This window comes from Mauremys reevesii, linkage group 1 (assembly GCF_016161935.1).
Source record: "Mauremys reevesii isolate NIE-2019 linkage group 1, ASM1616193v1, whole genome shotgun sequence".
Classification (NCBI taxonomy): domain Eukaryota; kingdom Metazoa; phylum Chordata; order Testudines; family Geoemydidae; genus Mauremys; species Mauremys reevesii.
Genome location: NC_052623.1, coordinates 355,434,152 through 355,449,396, shown reverse-complemented (window position 1 = coordinate 355,449,396; position 15,245 = coordinate 355,434,152).

Here is a 15,245-nt window from a genome sequence, read left to right as displayed (position 1 = left end):
AACTTTCTCCTTTGCAAGTGACTTCACAAAATGCAGGACCCAGAGAAACTGGCCCAGCATCCGCAGCCACAGAGGACATAATAGTTCTCTCCATTGTGTAAAGAGGAACCCAGCAAAGGACTTGTACAGCCATGACTTATGTGAATAAGTCGCCCTCACCTATTTCAATCATCCCTAGGAAGCTGCTGCCACCCTGCAGCCCTAGAATCGATTCGATGACAGACAAGAGACTCATTTTGATGGGGGCAAAAAGGGGGCAGAGTGTAACCATGTCTGAGCTGACACAGGCTTCAGTGCGACTCTTCAGGGTAAGAAGGTGCCTATACACATTCCTCTAGTGCAGGGGTCGGCAGCCTTTCAGAAGTGCTGTGCCCAGTCTTCATTTATTCACTCTGATTTAAGGTTTCTCGTGCCAGTCATACATTTGAATGTTTTTAGAAGGTCTCTTTCTATAAGTCTATAATATAGAACTAAACTATTGTTGTATGTAAAGTAAATAAGGTTTTAAAAATGTTTAAGAAACTTCATTTAAAATTAAATTAAAATGCAGAGCCCCCCGGACCGGTGGCCAGGACCTGGGCAGTGTGAGAGCCACTGAAAATCAGCTCACATGCCGCCTTTGGCACGTGTGCCATAGGTTGCCTACCCCTGATCTAGTGCCTCAGTCCTGCTCCTGGGAGGGGGAAATGTGCTAGCTACAGAGCAGTGACTCATTCATGCAGAAGCAGGAACCCACTGAGGGTCTAGGAAACCCTGTTCTGCACAGGCCAGGCCTATGCTGCAAAATTCCACCATGTCTGAGCCCAACTGCCCACAGCTGTGTCCAATGACAACGCCGAGCTCTGGTTAGTCATAGGTGTTAGACCAGGAGGATCAAATCCAGCATCACTAGGCTGAACTCGTATGGCGTGATGCAATACTGAATACATTTGTCCTGGACTATGCCATCTCCTCCTGCACATGTGCCCCACCCAGGATGTGCACGTCTCACAGATATGAATGCACTGGCATGCAACCCCGTCTGTCCCTGTCCCCCTAATCTCCCCACATTCATATGCTCCCCACCTCTGCAATGTCCAGGCATCCACCTCTCACAGTGCAAGATGAGGCATCATTTAAAAAGCCGAGCAGGAGAATCCTTAGATACCACAGTGATGGCTGCAATCAAAAACTTTGAACGGGACAGACATCAGGGACAGACAGACTGAAGTCCCCCAGGGCAGACTCACCCCTCCAGCCTCTGGGAAAAGGGATTTTGCTGCCTGTTTATACAGACATGTGAACAAAGTTATAAACAAAAATGACAATAAAAATGAGGGAGGGAAAAATAAAATCAAGAAAAAAATCTTCTCTCTTTGTTGGGGGGGGGGGGGGGGGATAATGCAAGGAAAAGAACCAGGAGGAAATGCAAAAAGAGAGAAAAAAGGAGAGTGAAACACTGAGAAAAAGGGCAGAGAGCGAGAAAAGAACCCAAGGGAGAAAAGGTGACGAAGGGAGGGAGAAGAGAGGGGAAAAGAGCTGGGCTCAGAGGGGTTAAACCCGGTTCAGAGAAGCCTGGGTCCCCCACACTTACATCTGCACTTCCTTGGGCTCTGGAATCTGGGGCCGGCTACGGCCGGCGGCTGGAGGTGAGGAGCGACACAGAACAAAGCTGCTGGAAGGATGGGTGCTGCTGCTGGAAGTGGTACTAAACACCAAAGACATGGGTTCCATCTTCCGCACCCCCACTATAAAACTGTTCCAGCACCACTGTAGGGCCCCCCCCAGCTGAGACCATGTAGAAGTGAAGTCCTCAATCCTTGTTCCCTTCCCTTTGGACGCTCTATGTCGGCTGATGCTCAGTCCCTGAGGGTGGGGCTGTTTTCTCCAGGGGCTTTTTAATCAAAGCAGTTCCAAGCTGTGTGTGCAGTGTGCACACACCTACTGCCTTTCACTGTAAGAGCCGCTTACTTCAATTTAGCTTAAGCCAACGCCTAATGAAAATAAGCTAAACTGAAACAAGCCTGGTTTGAGGGGGTCCACACAGCCCTTGGGCTTAGCCATTCGCCTGGGGGAATGCGGGGGAACCCCAGCAACTTTCTAATGTAAACGAGAGTACTTAGCCGGGTCCTGCCCCTCCGCAGGTTCCACACGGAGGGGCAAGAAAATGGACTGGCACTTGCATCCCATTTGATCAGTCCGCCCCGTTGTTCTCACAAGCCGCCTCCTGGGCAATGCACGTTCCCCTCAGATCTCCTGGCACCAGTCCTCGTTTGCTTACAATCACTGCCACGCGGGACTCAATGCACACGCGTGTGTATAAAGCAGAGACCCGCACGCGCTGGTTCCACACCTGGGCCATGCAGACGCCGCTCACTGGGCACAGAAATCAATTCGCCTCCTGCCCCCCAGCCCGGCCCTGATGGGGACCGAGCCCGTGACCGGGCGCTGCCGCTGGCGACCGGGGTTTGAGACACTCGGCAGAAGTTCGGCGGGAGAGAAGCAGCCCGGCCGCTGCCGCGGGAGCCGGGAGCCCAGGTCCAGCCGCAGGGCGGGGGAGGCTCCCCGAGATGGGGATCGGGGAGGGGGGGGAAATTGTCACACACACACCCCCAGCTCGGAGCCTCCTGCCCCGGGCTGAGCGCGCACTAGGGGAAGGGGACGGGGACCGGGCAGCGCCCTTACCCGGGATCCGGAGCGAGTCCGCAGCCCGCCGGCTCCTCCGGCCACAGACACCCGCGGGAGAGGAGCTTAGCCCTTGTTCGGGGAAATCGCTGCTCCAGGAGCCGCGCCGGACACAGCCCCCCAACCCCCGCGGCTGCGGATCTTCCCCGCCTGCGGCCGGGCAGGCGCCGGGAGTGCGGAGCAGCCGCCCGGGGCGGCACATCACGCAGCGAGGCGCTGCAAATGCTTCTGCGAGCAGCTTTTCCTGCGCCTGCGCCCAGGGGACTTTTAACCACCCTGGGCAGTGCTGAGCAGAAGCGCGCCGGCTGCTACAACCCAGCACAGTGGTTAGCCGAGCACAGTGACTTAGCGGTTTGAAAACCACAGAGAGAGAGAGAAATGAATGCGTCTGCTACAGTGTCAGGGGGTAGCTGTGTTAGTCTGGATCTGTAAAAAGCAACAGTCTTGTGGCACCTTATAGACTAACACAGTGCTCCCCAACCTTTGTGTGGCCAGTAGCACGTTCTTGTTTTCAGAAGAGTGTGGCGGGTGCCAACAATTTTTTCAAGGCTTATTTTGTATTTGTACGTTAAATAATATGAAAAACATCATATTTAATATCCATAATATATTAATCCAGAAGATAAAGAGTAATTTTACATGTAAAAGGCATTAATTAAATTATTCGGCAATTTGCTCTTTTTTATCTACCTGTAAGAAAAATTAAGGAGTTTTTACAAAATAAATATCATAAACAGTTTTCATCTTATTTATTTAAAAAAAGTAAAACATTGTTGAACTGCTGGTCGAAATATATTTATTAGTCGTAAGTTAACATAGAATGAAGCCTGCAGCCCCAGAGTTCTCTGTCCCTGGCAGGTGCCTGTCCGCGGCCTCTCTCTCCTGCTGGGCACTAGGCGGGTGCACATAAATGCCCCGGTGGGCGCCATGGCAGCCGATGGCACCACGTTGGGTACCACTGGACTAACCGATGTACTGGAGCATGAGCTTTCATGGGTGAATACCTCACTTCGTCGGATGCATGTCCTTAGCCTTAGCTAAGGCCATGTAGCTTTTAACTCTTGCAGTAGAGGCTCCTGCATTTAGTGCTAAAGGTCCTAGGTTTGATCCCAACTGCCAACAACCAGGATCTGTTGGTGTTACCCTGGGCTCGGAGAAACCAAGTTCCAAGAGGCCTTGGACTTCCCACTGACCTTCCTTCTGCTCTGGGGAATCTATGAGCCACACGGGGCTGCTGAGCTGCACAGGGGAGCAGCACAAGTGACCCTCACCCCCCTGCTTTAAAGCTGCAGGTCTCAACAAGGAGTCCAGGGCCATGAGCAGGTTTGGGTGGGGGCCCAAGCAGGGCCAGCATTAGACTTGCTAGGGTCCAGGGCAGAAAGCCAACGCCCCAGGCATGGTGCTGAAGCCCAGGGTCCTGAACCCTGTCACAGGGCTGAAGCCGAAGCCTGAGCAACGTAGCTTTGCAGGGACCCCAGGCAATTGCTCGGCTTGCTATCCCCTAACGCCAGCCCTAGCTTTTATATGCAGAAAAATATTTGATCTGGCATAGGTGGGATGTGGAGTTTTTATAGCATGTTGTGGGGGGGAGGGCTTGGAAAGAAAAAGATTGAGACCCCCTGCTTTAAAGGCAAGGCACACCAATTTCAAGACACTCCCTCCCAAAATCCAGGGGCCAGTTGGCCAAATGATCCCAAACTGGCACCCCTTGCTATCCTTAGCTATGCAGGTTTTAGAGCATTTTGAAATATTGTCCCTTTAAAAAAAACCACAAGAGTTTTTTACAAAGAATGCAGCCAGGGAGCAGCAATGCTGAACGGTGACAGCCATTCCCAGAAACCTGCTGAGGGCAGGACTCACTCGGTCCTTAGGCATCGCAACCCAGAAAGAGGGCAGCTGTAGTTAAAAGCACACCCTGGTTAAGAGGTAACGAAGGCAGCAATATCCCCATACACACACCAATAGAAAAGGGGAGGAGGTAGATGGCAATATTTTTATTATCAATCTATCAGTAAATATAAGGCACAGCTGAGGACGTTTGTGGAGGACAGGGCAGATGTACAATCTGGATCACTTGGTAAGCTGGGCCCATTCAAAGAAAATGTGATTTAATACAGCCCAATACAAGAGCGTACACCTAGGAACAAGGAATGTAGCCAGACCTACAGAGAGAGGGACTGTATCCTGGAAAGCAGCGACTCTGAAAAGCTAGGGGCCCCACAGTGCACAAGTCACGCAACATGAGCTCATGGTGTGATGCTGTGAACTAATGTGAAACTGGGATGTAGAAACCAGTGCAGAGTGAGTGGGAGCAGCAAAGGAGTTTCACTTCGGTATCTGACATTGGTGAGACCAATACAGTAATTCCTCACTTAATGTTGTGGTTAACATTTCGTTGTTACATTGCTGATCAGAGAACATGCTTGTTTAAAGTTGTGCAATGCTCCCTTATAATGTCATTTGGCAGCTGCCTGCTTTGTCCATTGCTTGCAGGAAGAGCAGCTTGTTGGAGTTAGCTGGTGGGGGCTTGGAAGCAGGGTGGACTGGCAGCCCCCCCATCAGCTCCCTGCTCCCCTAAGTTCACTGTGTGGCAGCCGCCCAGCAGGCTATTAACTGCCGGGCAGTTCAGCTGTCCCTCCCCCCCACTGCCATGTGCTGCTCCTGCCCTCTGCCTTGGAGCTGCTCCCCAAGACTCTTGCTGTGCGGGGCGGGGAAGAGGGGTGCTAATGTCAGGATGTTCCCCTCCCCGCTCCTGTACCCCATCTCTATAGAGCAGGGCATGGGGGGGACACAACGGGGCTCAGGACGGAGGGAGCTGCTGTCTCCACTTGCTGATCTACTTAAAAAGGCAATGTACTTAGAGTGGGGTCAGCGTACTTAAAGGAGCAATGCGTGTCTCTCTCTCTCTCTCTCTCACATGGTGTGTGTGTGTCTCTCTCTGCCACGCTGTCTCCCCTCCCTCCATTCCTGCTGCCTTGTAGAGTGTGAGGCTACATTAACAACAATGTGTTAACTCCTGAGGGCTCATCCGAGTGCTAGTTCATCATTTAGCAGCAAGGCATTCCCTGGGAAATATCCCACCCTCTGACTCCACCACAGCACTTCAACCAAGCTTCACAATCATCATAGCTGTGTACAGCATTGTTTGTTTAAAACTTAAACTGTGTGTGTGTATATAGATAGCGAGAGAGTGTCTTATCTGGTGACAAACATTTCCCTGGAACCTAACCCCCCACCATTTACATTAATTCTTATGGGGAAATTGGATTTGTTTAACATTGTTTCGCTTAAAGTAGCATTTTCCAGGAACATAACTACAGTGTTAAGTGAGGAGTTACTGTACTGGAATACAGCCTCCAATCTGAAAAAGGATGTTAGGTCCCACTCTCAGTTGGGTCCCGCCAGAACCAGTGGCGTAGTCAGAACTGTAATGATGCTGATTCTGGCAGGACCTAACTGAGAGTGCCAATTCAGGACAAATTGCTTAAAACAGGGCAGGTACAGCCCTAGGCTGGGGTTTTTCCACCTCTAAGGCAAACCAAACCAGCCAGACAGAGAGGACTTTGGTCTCACCTCACTGGCTAACCACAAGTTACACAAGCAATTCCCCTAGACACTCCAGTTTCCCAGGATCGTCACCAGTGCCATTCATTATGGGGACAAATGGTTATGAAAACCAATACCCCAGTAAAAGAAAAAAGGTTCTCTCGATCTCAAAGGACCAAGCCCCAGACCCAGGTCAATATACACATCAGATCTTACCCACAAATCACGCTGATGCCAATCCTTTAGAATCTAAAAATCTAAAGGTTTATTCATAAAAGGAAAAAGATAGAGGTGAGAGCTAGAATCAATAAATGGAATCAATTACATACAGTAATGGCTCAGGCTTGTAGCAGTGATGGAATAAGCTGCAGGTTCAAATCAAGTCTCTGGAACATCTCCAGCTGGAATGAGTCATTAGCCCTTTGTGTAGAGCTTCTGTATGTAGCAAAGTCCCTCTAAAGGTAAGAAGCAGGATTGAAGACAAGATGGAGGAGCTGGTCTCTGCCTTTTTTGTCCCAAAGACAAGCTGTCCATCACATGGCATGGAAAAACCTCAGAGTTCTGTCCATAGGCAGTCCCTGCACTTTGCTGAGTGACAAAGTGTATCTGCCTTCTCTCAATGGGTCAGTTGTGCAGCTGATGCTCCTTGATGGGCCATCAAGCAGGCTAGGCAGAGCTAACACCAACCTGTCTGGGGTGTCACCCAGAAGCACAGCATAAGTTTGAAATACAGACAGGATAGAGTCAATATTCATAACTTCAACTACAAAATGGATACACCCATACAGACAGACAGCATAATCCTAACCAGCAACCCGTAACCTGGTCTTAGACACCTCATTTGACCCCCTTTATACAAGATTTGGTGCCACTACAGGACTTTGGTTGCAACCGTGTTCTATACGGTCCCAGTTCAAGTCAATAACATCACACAATCCCAAAGGTTTGAACACATTACACCCCAGGTGAACGAATGTTTCAGATCTTACCCAAATACACGCTACTGCCAATTCTTATTAACTAAAATCTAAAAGGTTTATTTATAAAAAGAAAGGAAGGTGAGAGTTCACTGGGTCTTTCTAATGCAAAGTCAGTGGATTTATACACCTGACAAAGACTCTGGCAGTTAGGAACTGGAACAAGTCTCCCAAACAAACTGTTGCTTATAGTGATTCACCCTCAATTAACTCAATCAAATCACTTCCGCGTCCATCAGTTGCAGCAAACTGCTTGCAAAAACTACCCTGAAGATTTTCCTCTTCAGGAATCTTTCTAAGCAATAACCCATTTTTCACAGAAATTTTGCCTTTACCCCTTTTCACCTAGGGCTTTCCCTAAAGGAACATTTTCCTGAACAACAACAGACTCTTTCTGGGTTAAATCCAGAATCACCTCTGACCCATCATGAAGATTTTCACAAAACCCCCTTTCAGGCAAACTGATAGACTCACTAGACAAAAGGTTAGAAGCATTTTCTTTCCCTCCGCCACACCCAAACTTAGAAATCATATCCTTCTTGCAACAAGTTTCCACACGGTCAGTGGGTATCTTAGTCAAATCACCTTCATGCTTTCTTTGTGCCCTGGCTGTGATATCACCCTGATCAGACAAGGTTGTCGTATCTTTACCCAGCAACACACAAGCAACAGGCAAAATAGAAGCACCAGAATCACTTGGTCTCTGGGAGAAATTTATGACATTAACTGGATTCAACCTAGTCAATGTCATCATCGCTAGCAGACCCAAATTCAGGACCATTTCCTTCCTGGGCTCCAGAATCAACTCTGGGTCAACTGAGAAATTTTCAACCATCATAGGCTGACAGACTTCTTCTGTCTACTCTACAAACAGAAAAAAGCTGGAGAAACTTTCCCCTTTAACAGACAAAAGCTTGGTATATCCTTTCCTTTGTCCCAGCACACATGGCTATTCACAGACAACTGCTTGGAGCCTGGCGTAGCTCCCTTCATGGGCAAGTCATTACCCCTAACAGTCACAGGACCATTTCCTTCACTGTCACAATTCTCCACCCTGGTAACAGGTAAGGTAGAGGGATACTCATGTTCCACTAACCTTGCCTTCCCAAACTGCTGATTAGACAAAGCCATCAGCTTAGAAGGCTGCTTATGCTCTTCTAAACTCTCTTTGCCTTGCCCTCCCTTAACAGATAAACTGCTGTTTTCCACAAATAGTGTTTTATTATACTGAGCTACTTTAAGCACATCACTTTTACCTGGGTCAGGCTGACTTTCCCAAGCTTTATTAGCCAACAACATATCACTCACCAAAATGTCCCCTTTCCTTCCTCAGTTAGGGCTTTAACCTGATCAGCAATTTTAATTTGCTCTAGAGAAACATCTTCCTGAGCCTTATCTAATGCCAGATTCACTTCTGAGACCCCAGGCAGACAGTTAGAATTTTTTTTGCCACATATGCACTGCTTCTTTGCACACACAAACAGCTACCTTCCTCAGACAAACATTTGGAGAAACCCTCCATAAGCAAATCCTTGCCCCTAGTAGACACAGGTTCAGGATTATTTCTTTCCTGTGACTGGTTTATATCATCAGCTTGACTGAACAACGTTTTAATATCATCCCCAATCAAAAGATCCTTAGGCAATAACTTCCTTACACCAGCTATGACTTCATGTTTAACACCATCCCATTCAAGATGGATTCTGGCTAAAGGCACATTTACAGTAAACTCCTAGAGGATTACAATATTCACACTCTGATCTGGTAAATAATCTTCCTCTTTGACAAGATCTGCTTTGACAAGAGCGAAGTTAGAAGCTGTAATTTGCCCTAAACAGTTTTCACCATTGACTTTTACATTCTTTGCACAAGTTATGGGGTTGCCTTCACCCAAACTCACAGTAAAAGCATTTACATAAAAGGTGGCAGCATTAGAAATAAATTTGGTTACACAGAGTTAACTGCTTAAAGTCAAACAACAAACCAATATTGTTACAAACTGGATTGATTCTATCCCCATCTTTGCTGCTGAGAGGAGCTGGCTTTTCAAGATGATACAGTTCCTGTTGTTCCTTTATTCTCTTGAGTTGGAGCTTCAAACGCTGTCCACTTTTGCCTTAGCTTCTAGTTCGAATATATGCCATTCTTTGTTCATGTTCAAACTGCTGCTGGTTTCTCACTCTAAGCTTTTTCGCTGGGTCTGCTTCCTTATCACTGGCAATTAACAGATTTTTCAGTTCCTGCTCTGGGGCCTTTTTCTTAAAAGACAAACCTCTCTGTCAGCACAATTCTTCAAGGCTTTTTCTGCCAGGATCCTGATTATGGGTCACTCACTGTAACTGACTTTTAACCCTTAAACTCTCCCATATCAAAATTTAATTTTGACAAGCATGTGGTTCTGATCCAAAAACCCAATTAACCTGTGGTAATGTGCATCCAAGCATAACTATGCCACTGTGACCAGGGCCCTAGTGGGGCCAGCTATGGTCACTCGGTTAGGGTGAACTGCAAAGAACGGGGCAGACAGACCCCATAAAGTTGGTGGATATTCCAATATTCCAAGCCAACATAAAACAGCTTCTTTATTTCCTCACTGGTTACTCTGAAGTCCAAACAACACAGTTCCCTTAAAGTGATCCAGCCTCAGGCCTCCATCCAGGTACCCACGTCAAATATGATGAAAATTTCTGTAAATCTTATTTCATCATATAAAGGAAAAGGTTCTACCAATCCCAAAGGATTGGACACATCACCTCCCAGGTTAACGAATGTTTCAGATCTTACCCAAATACACACTACAGCCAATTCTTTTTAACTAAAATCTAAAGGTTTATTTATAAAAAGAAAGAAAGGTGAGAGCTAGAATTGGTTAAATGGAGTCAATTACATGCAGCAATGGCAAAGTTCTTGGCTCAGGCTTGTAGCAGTGATGGAGTAAACTGCAGGTTCAAATCAAGTCTCTGGAACATCCCCAGCTGGGATGGGTCAGTCAGTCCTTTGGGCAGAGCTTCAGCTTGTAGCACAGCCCCTCCAGAGGCAAGAAGCAGGACTGAAGACAAAATGGAGGAGCTGCAGCTGCCTTTTATATCCTCTTGCCATGCAGCCTGTGCTTCCTTTGTTTCAAACACAAGCTGCCCAGCACATGGCTTGGAAGCCGTAGAGTTCTCTCCATAGGCATGTCCCTGCATGCCTTGCTGAGTCACAAGGTGTATCTGGTATCAGAGGGGTAGCCGTGTTAGTCTGGTTCTGTAGAAGCAGCAAAGAATCCTGTGGCACCTTATAGACTAACAGATGTTTTGCAGCATGAGCTTTCGTGGGTGAATACCCACTTCTTCGGATGCAAGCAGTGGAAATTTCCAGGGGCAGGTGTGTATATATAAGCAAGCAAGAAGCAGGCTAGAGATAACGAGGTTAGATCAATCAGGGAGGATGGGGCCCTGTTCCAGCAGCTGAGGTGTGAAAACCAAGGGAGGAGAAACTGGTTCTGTAATTGGCAAGCCATTCACAGTCTTTGTTTAGTCCTAAACTGATGGTGTTAAATTTGCAAATGAATTGGAGCTCAGCAGTTTCTCTCTGGAGTCTGGTCCTAAAGTTTTTTTGCTGGAGGATGGCCACCTTAAAATCTGCTATTGTGTGGCCAGGGAGGTTGAAGTGTTCTCCTACAGGTTTTTGTATATTGCCATTCCTAATGTCTGATTTGTGTCCGTTTATCCTTTCCTTAGAGACTGTCCAGTTTGGCCGATGTACATAGCAGAGGGCATTGCTGGCATATGATGGCATATATTACATTGGTGGACGTGCAGGTGAATGAACCGGTGATGGTGTGGCTGATCTGGTTAGGTCCTGTGATGGTGTTGCTGGTGTAGATATGTGGGCAGAGTTGGCATCGAGGTTTGTTGCATGGGTGGGTTCCTGAGCTAGAGTTACTATGGTGCGGTGTGCAGTTGCTGGTGAGAATATGCTTCAGGTTGGCAGGTTGTCTGTGGGCGAGGACTGGCCTGCCACCCAAGGCCTGTGAAAGTGTGGGATCATTGTCCAGGATGGGTTGTAGATCCCTGATGATGCGGTGGAGGGGTTTGAGCTGGGGACTGTATGTGATGGCCAGTGGAGTCCTGTTGGTTTCTTTCTTGGGCTTGTCTTGCAGTAGGAGGCTTCTGGGTACACATCTGGCTCTGTTGATCTGTTTCCTTATTTCCTCATGTGGGCCTTCTCTCAATGGGTCAATTGTATAGCCAGGGGCGGCTCTAGGCATTTTGCCGCCCCAAGCACGGCAGGCAGGCTGCCTTCCCGAAGCCGCGGGACCAGTGGACCCTCCGCAGGCAAGCTGCCAAAGGCAGCCTGCCTGCTGCCCTCGCAGCGCCGGCAGAGCGCCCCCCGCGGCATGCCGCCCCAAGCACGCGCTTGGCGTGCTGGGACCTGGAGCCGCCCCTGTGTATAGCTCAGGGGTAGGCAACCTATGGCACAGGTGCCGAAGGCGGCACGCGAGCTGATTTTCAGTGGCACTCACACTGCCCGGGTCCTGGCCAGCAGTCTGGGGGGCTCTGCATTTTAATTTAATTTTAAATGAAGCTCCTTAAACATTTAAAAAACCTTATTTACTTTCCATACAACAATAGTTTTGTTATATATTATAGACTTATATAAAGAGACCTTCTAAAAACGTTCAAATGTATTACTGGCGCACAAAACCTTAAATTAGAGTGAATAAATGAAGACTCAGCACACCACTTCTGAAAGGTTGCCAACCCCTGGTATAGCTGATGGTCTTTAATGGGCCATCAAGCAGGCTAGTCAGGGCTGATGCCAAACTGTCTGGGGTGTCACCCAGAAGCATGGCACAAGTTTGAAATACAGACATATCTATAACTCATAATACAAAGGTGATACAAACATATAAACAGGATTATCAGATCTGGCAAATTATGACATCTTTGCAGATATCTTACCTGACATATCTGGATGATTACTTCATGGGCATTACCCCAGGAGCAAACATTTGAAATCCAGGTATAGAGCCAATACTCATAACTTTAAATACAAAAATGACACATGCACACAGACAGCATAATCACAACCAGCAAATCATAACCTTGCCATAGACACCTCACACAACAATCTTTGTACAATATTTGCTGCAAATATATAACAGTAGTAGCAACAATGATCTATATGATCCTATTTTAATCAGATAATTTCACCGCTACTTTCTTTGCTTTCCTGTCTTTACTGGGGTAGATGGCAATGGAGTCTCCGGCTTCCTGCTAAGCTAGGGAGGAAAAGAGGGTGGATAGTTTTCAATGGCTTAAGAAACACATGCAGAAGCTGGGGAGGAGGGATAAGGAAAAGCAGAGAGGGACTGATAGGGGACAGAGCCAGAGGCCCATGAAGCTGGACTCCAGTATCTAAGCAGGGTAGTTTGTCGGTAGGACTCCAGAAGGGTCAGCGCTTCCCAGCTGGATTTGGGAATTCACATAACGTTGGAGATTCAATCTGTTTTCCCTATAGCATTTCAGCTCAAACACGTTCTGCACATGCACAGCAAGGTACATACAATGGAATCCTGACTCTTGCCATCTCTCCGCACAGAGTGGAGCAAGTCTTGTGCAACCCGATGAGGTCGTCCCTACTATTTAATTCGTTATGCCGGGAGCACTGTGGTGGGTTTGCTTGTGAAGGGGCCCCTCCAGCATGGGTCTCATGACAGGAGGAGGGATATGGGGAGGTGGCGAGTTGTAGATCATACACCCCCACTTCTCCATCAGGGCTTCTGAGCGATTTGATCATTTGTTCAAGCTGATGCTGCTGTAAATCCCCATTCAAGCCTTTGCTGCCCGCTTAGATCCCAGAGTCCCCACCGGCAGCGTCTCTTCTGTCTCACTGACGCAGCCCCCAGCTCATGCACCAGCAAAGTGAGGCCCAGAGACAGAGGCAATTGAACGGGGAGGGCGAAGCACGACTGGCTAGGTATAGTGAGGAGACGCCGCCAGTTCCACTGGAGCATCTAGGATGCGAATGAGCTGGTACCTCAGGTACCTCCAGGGGCACTGGAACAATTTGTATTGTGGGAGTGCTGAGAGCCATTGAACCAAACGGTAAACCCAGTATGAGATGGAAACCACGTCAAGCCAGGGGGTGCGGCAGCCCCAGCACCCCTAATTCCAGCACCTCTGAGTACCTCTCCATAGAAAGAGAAGTAGCAAGCCAGAAGTGCTCCCTAATCCCCTTCATGGTACCCTTTGGTTTGCTTCCGACAGGATTTGGGGCACAAGGATATCAGGGAACCTGCTGCCACCCTTATGGAAGGGTCTGGCAGAATTTAATAGAGATGAAAGCTGCAAGACACCATAGGGAGTCTCTTAAAATGTATAGCGTTTAAGAGTGAATGCAGCCCTTCCTGTAGGTTTTTGAGCCATCCTATAGAAAGAGATACTTGTCTACGAGGTTCTATAGGGTGATCCAAAAGCCTATGGAAAAGCTACCATTTTCTAGTCATTTTTAATAGGGTTTTTCCATAAGAACAGGCAGTCCCCACCCACCGAAACCTTGGGCCATTACACGCCTCTAAGGGCAAGAAGGAACAGCAAGGTCTCAAAAATCGCACGGAGAGTGCGTGGGATGGGAGGGAGCGCAGCAAAGGGGCCCCCGCCCCATTCCGCAGCTGCATTTGAAAGGTGCCCGATGCCCACTTCAGGCCATCTCCTAAGGCAAGCGGCACCAGCCAATGGTCTTGCTGGAACCTTATAAAAAGTTGCAACCTCTGCGGTGTCCCAGCGGCTCTCCCGTGGTCAGCTCACAGGGCCAGGGCCGTAGTGCTTCGCCCTTCGCTAAGGCACATTGAGCACCACCCCTGCTGGGGTGTTAAAATCCAAAATTAAAGAAACGGCCCAAAATCAAAGCAGGGTCACCTGCTGAGCCTTCAGCAAGACCCCACCTTGCTACTCAGGGCCTTTCGTCACACAGCCAGGCCTTTAGTCGGGGGGGTCGCAAACTTTTTTCCCTGAGACCCACCTGTGCTGCTGCAACAGGCACTGTGACCCACTGTTTTCTTGAGGAAAATTATTAATTTTAATTATTACGTGTAATGTACCTATAAACTCTACGTACCTGCAGGAGGCCAGTACTCACAGGGTGCATCTCTACACTCCCCTCCCAACCCCGGCCCTTCTGTGCTGCGGCCTGAGGGCAGGTGCCACCCCTCCTCCCCATGGATGCCCAGCACCCCTTCCCTTAGAGAGCCGGGGGCAAAAGCCTTGACCTCACCCCCCACATCAAGCCAAAGCTCCATGCCCCCCACCACCACAAGGAAGGTGCCCCTGGCTCTGTCCCCCAGGGGTGCTGGTGGGAGGTGGCTGAGGTCTCTCAGTGTTGCCAATCACAGTGGCAGGCGCGGCACATTCCCCTCAGCCTGGGATTGCCACAGCGCCAGCTCAGCCCGCACGGCCCGGTTCTCCTGCGGCAGGCAGGGGAGCGCCCCCCTCCTGCTGGGGAGAGACCGGGGGCGGGGGGCATAGAAAGAAGACAGAACCTGATACCCCAGTCAGAGCAGGGGTCCCGCCCCCAGAGAACCACAGTCTGGCCCTGAGGCAGAGGGGTGGGGGTGGTGCGACATCGAGACCAGTTTGGTTCAAGATGGAGGACACTGGTGACAGATGGCTCATGGGGGCTGGAGGGAGGGGGGCGTGCTGGGCTGTGGCATATAAAGAACTATGAGTGTTTTGGAAGGGGTGGGGCAGCCACATTGTGGGGAGAAGTTGGGGGGTGTGGAGACCCCAAGTTTGGGGGGAAGTGGGGCAGGGGAACTCAGGGCTTGGCAGGGCAGCCCCCAGTTGGCACAGTGGCTGAGTGAGCCCGGCTGCCAGGGACAGGCTGAGGATGCTCCCACTGGCAGCTTCATGCTCCACCCTGGCAAGGGATGGATGGCTGGGGAGGGCACCGTGTGCAGCCAGTGATGGCGGTGGGGCTCCTAGCACAGACAGGGAGGGGAGGGGGGTTCTCCAACTCCCCCAGTGCAAAACAGCACATCCACACCCCACTGCTGGCGACCGAGATGGAGGGGAA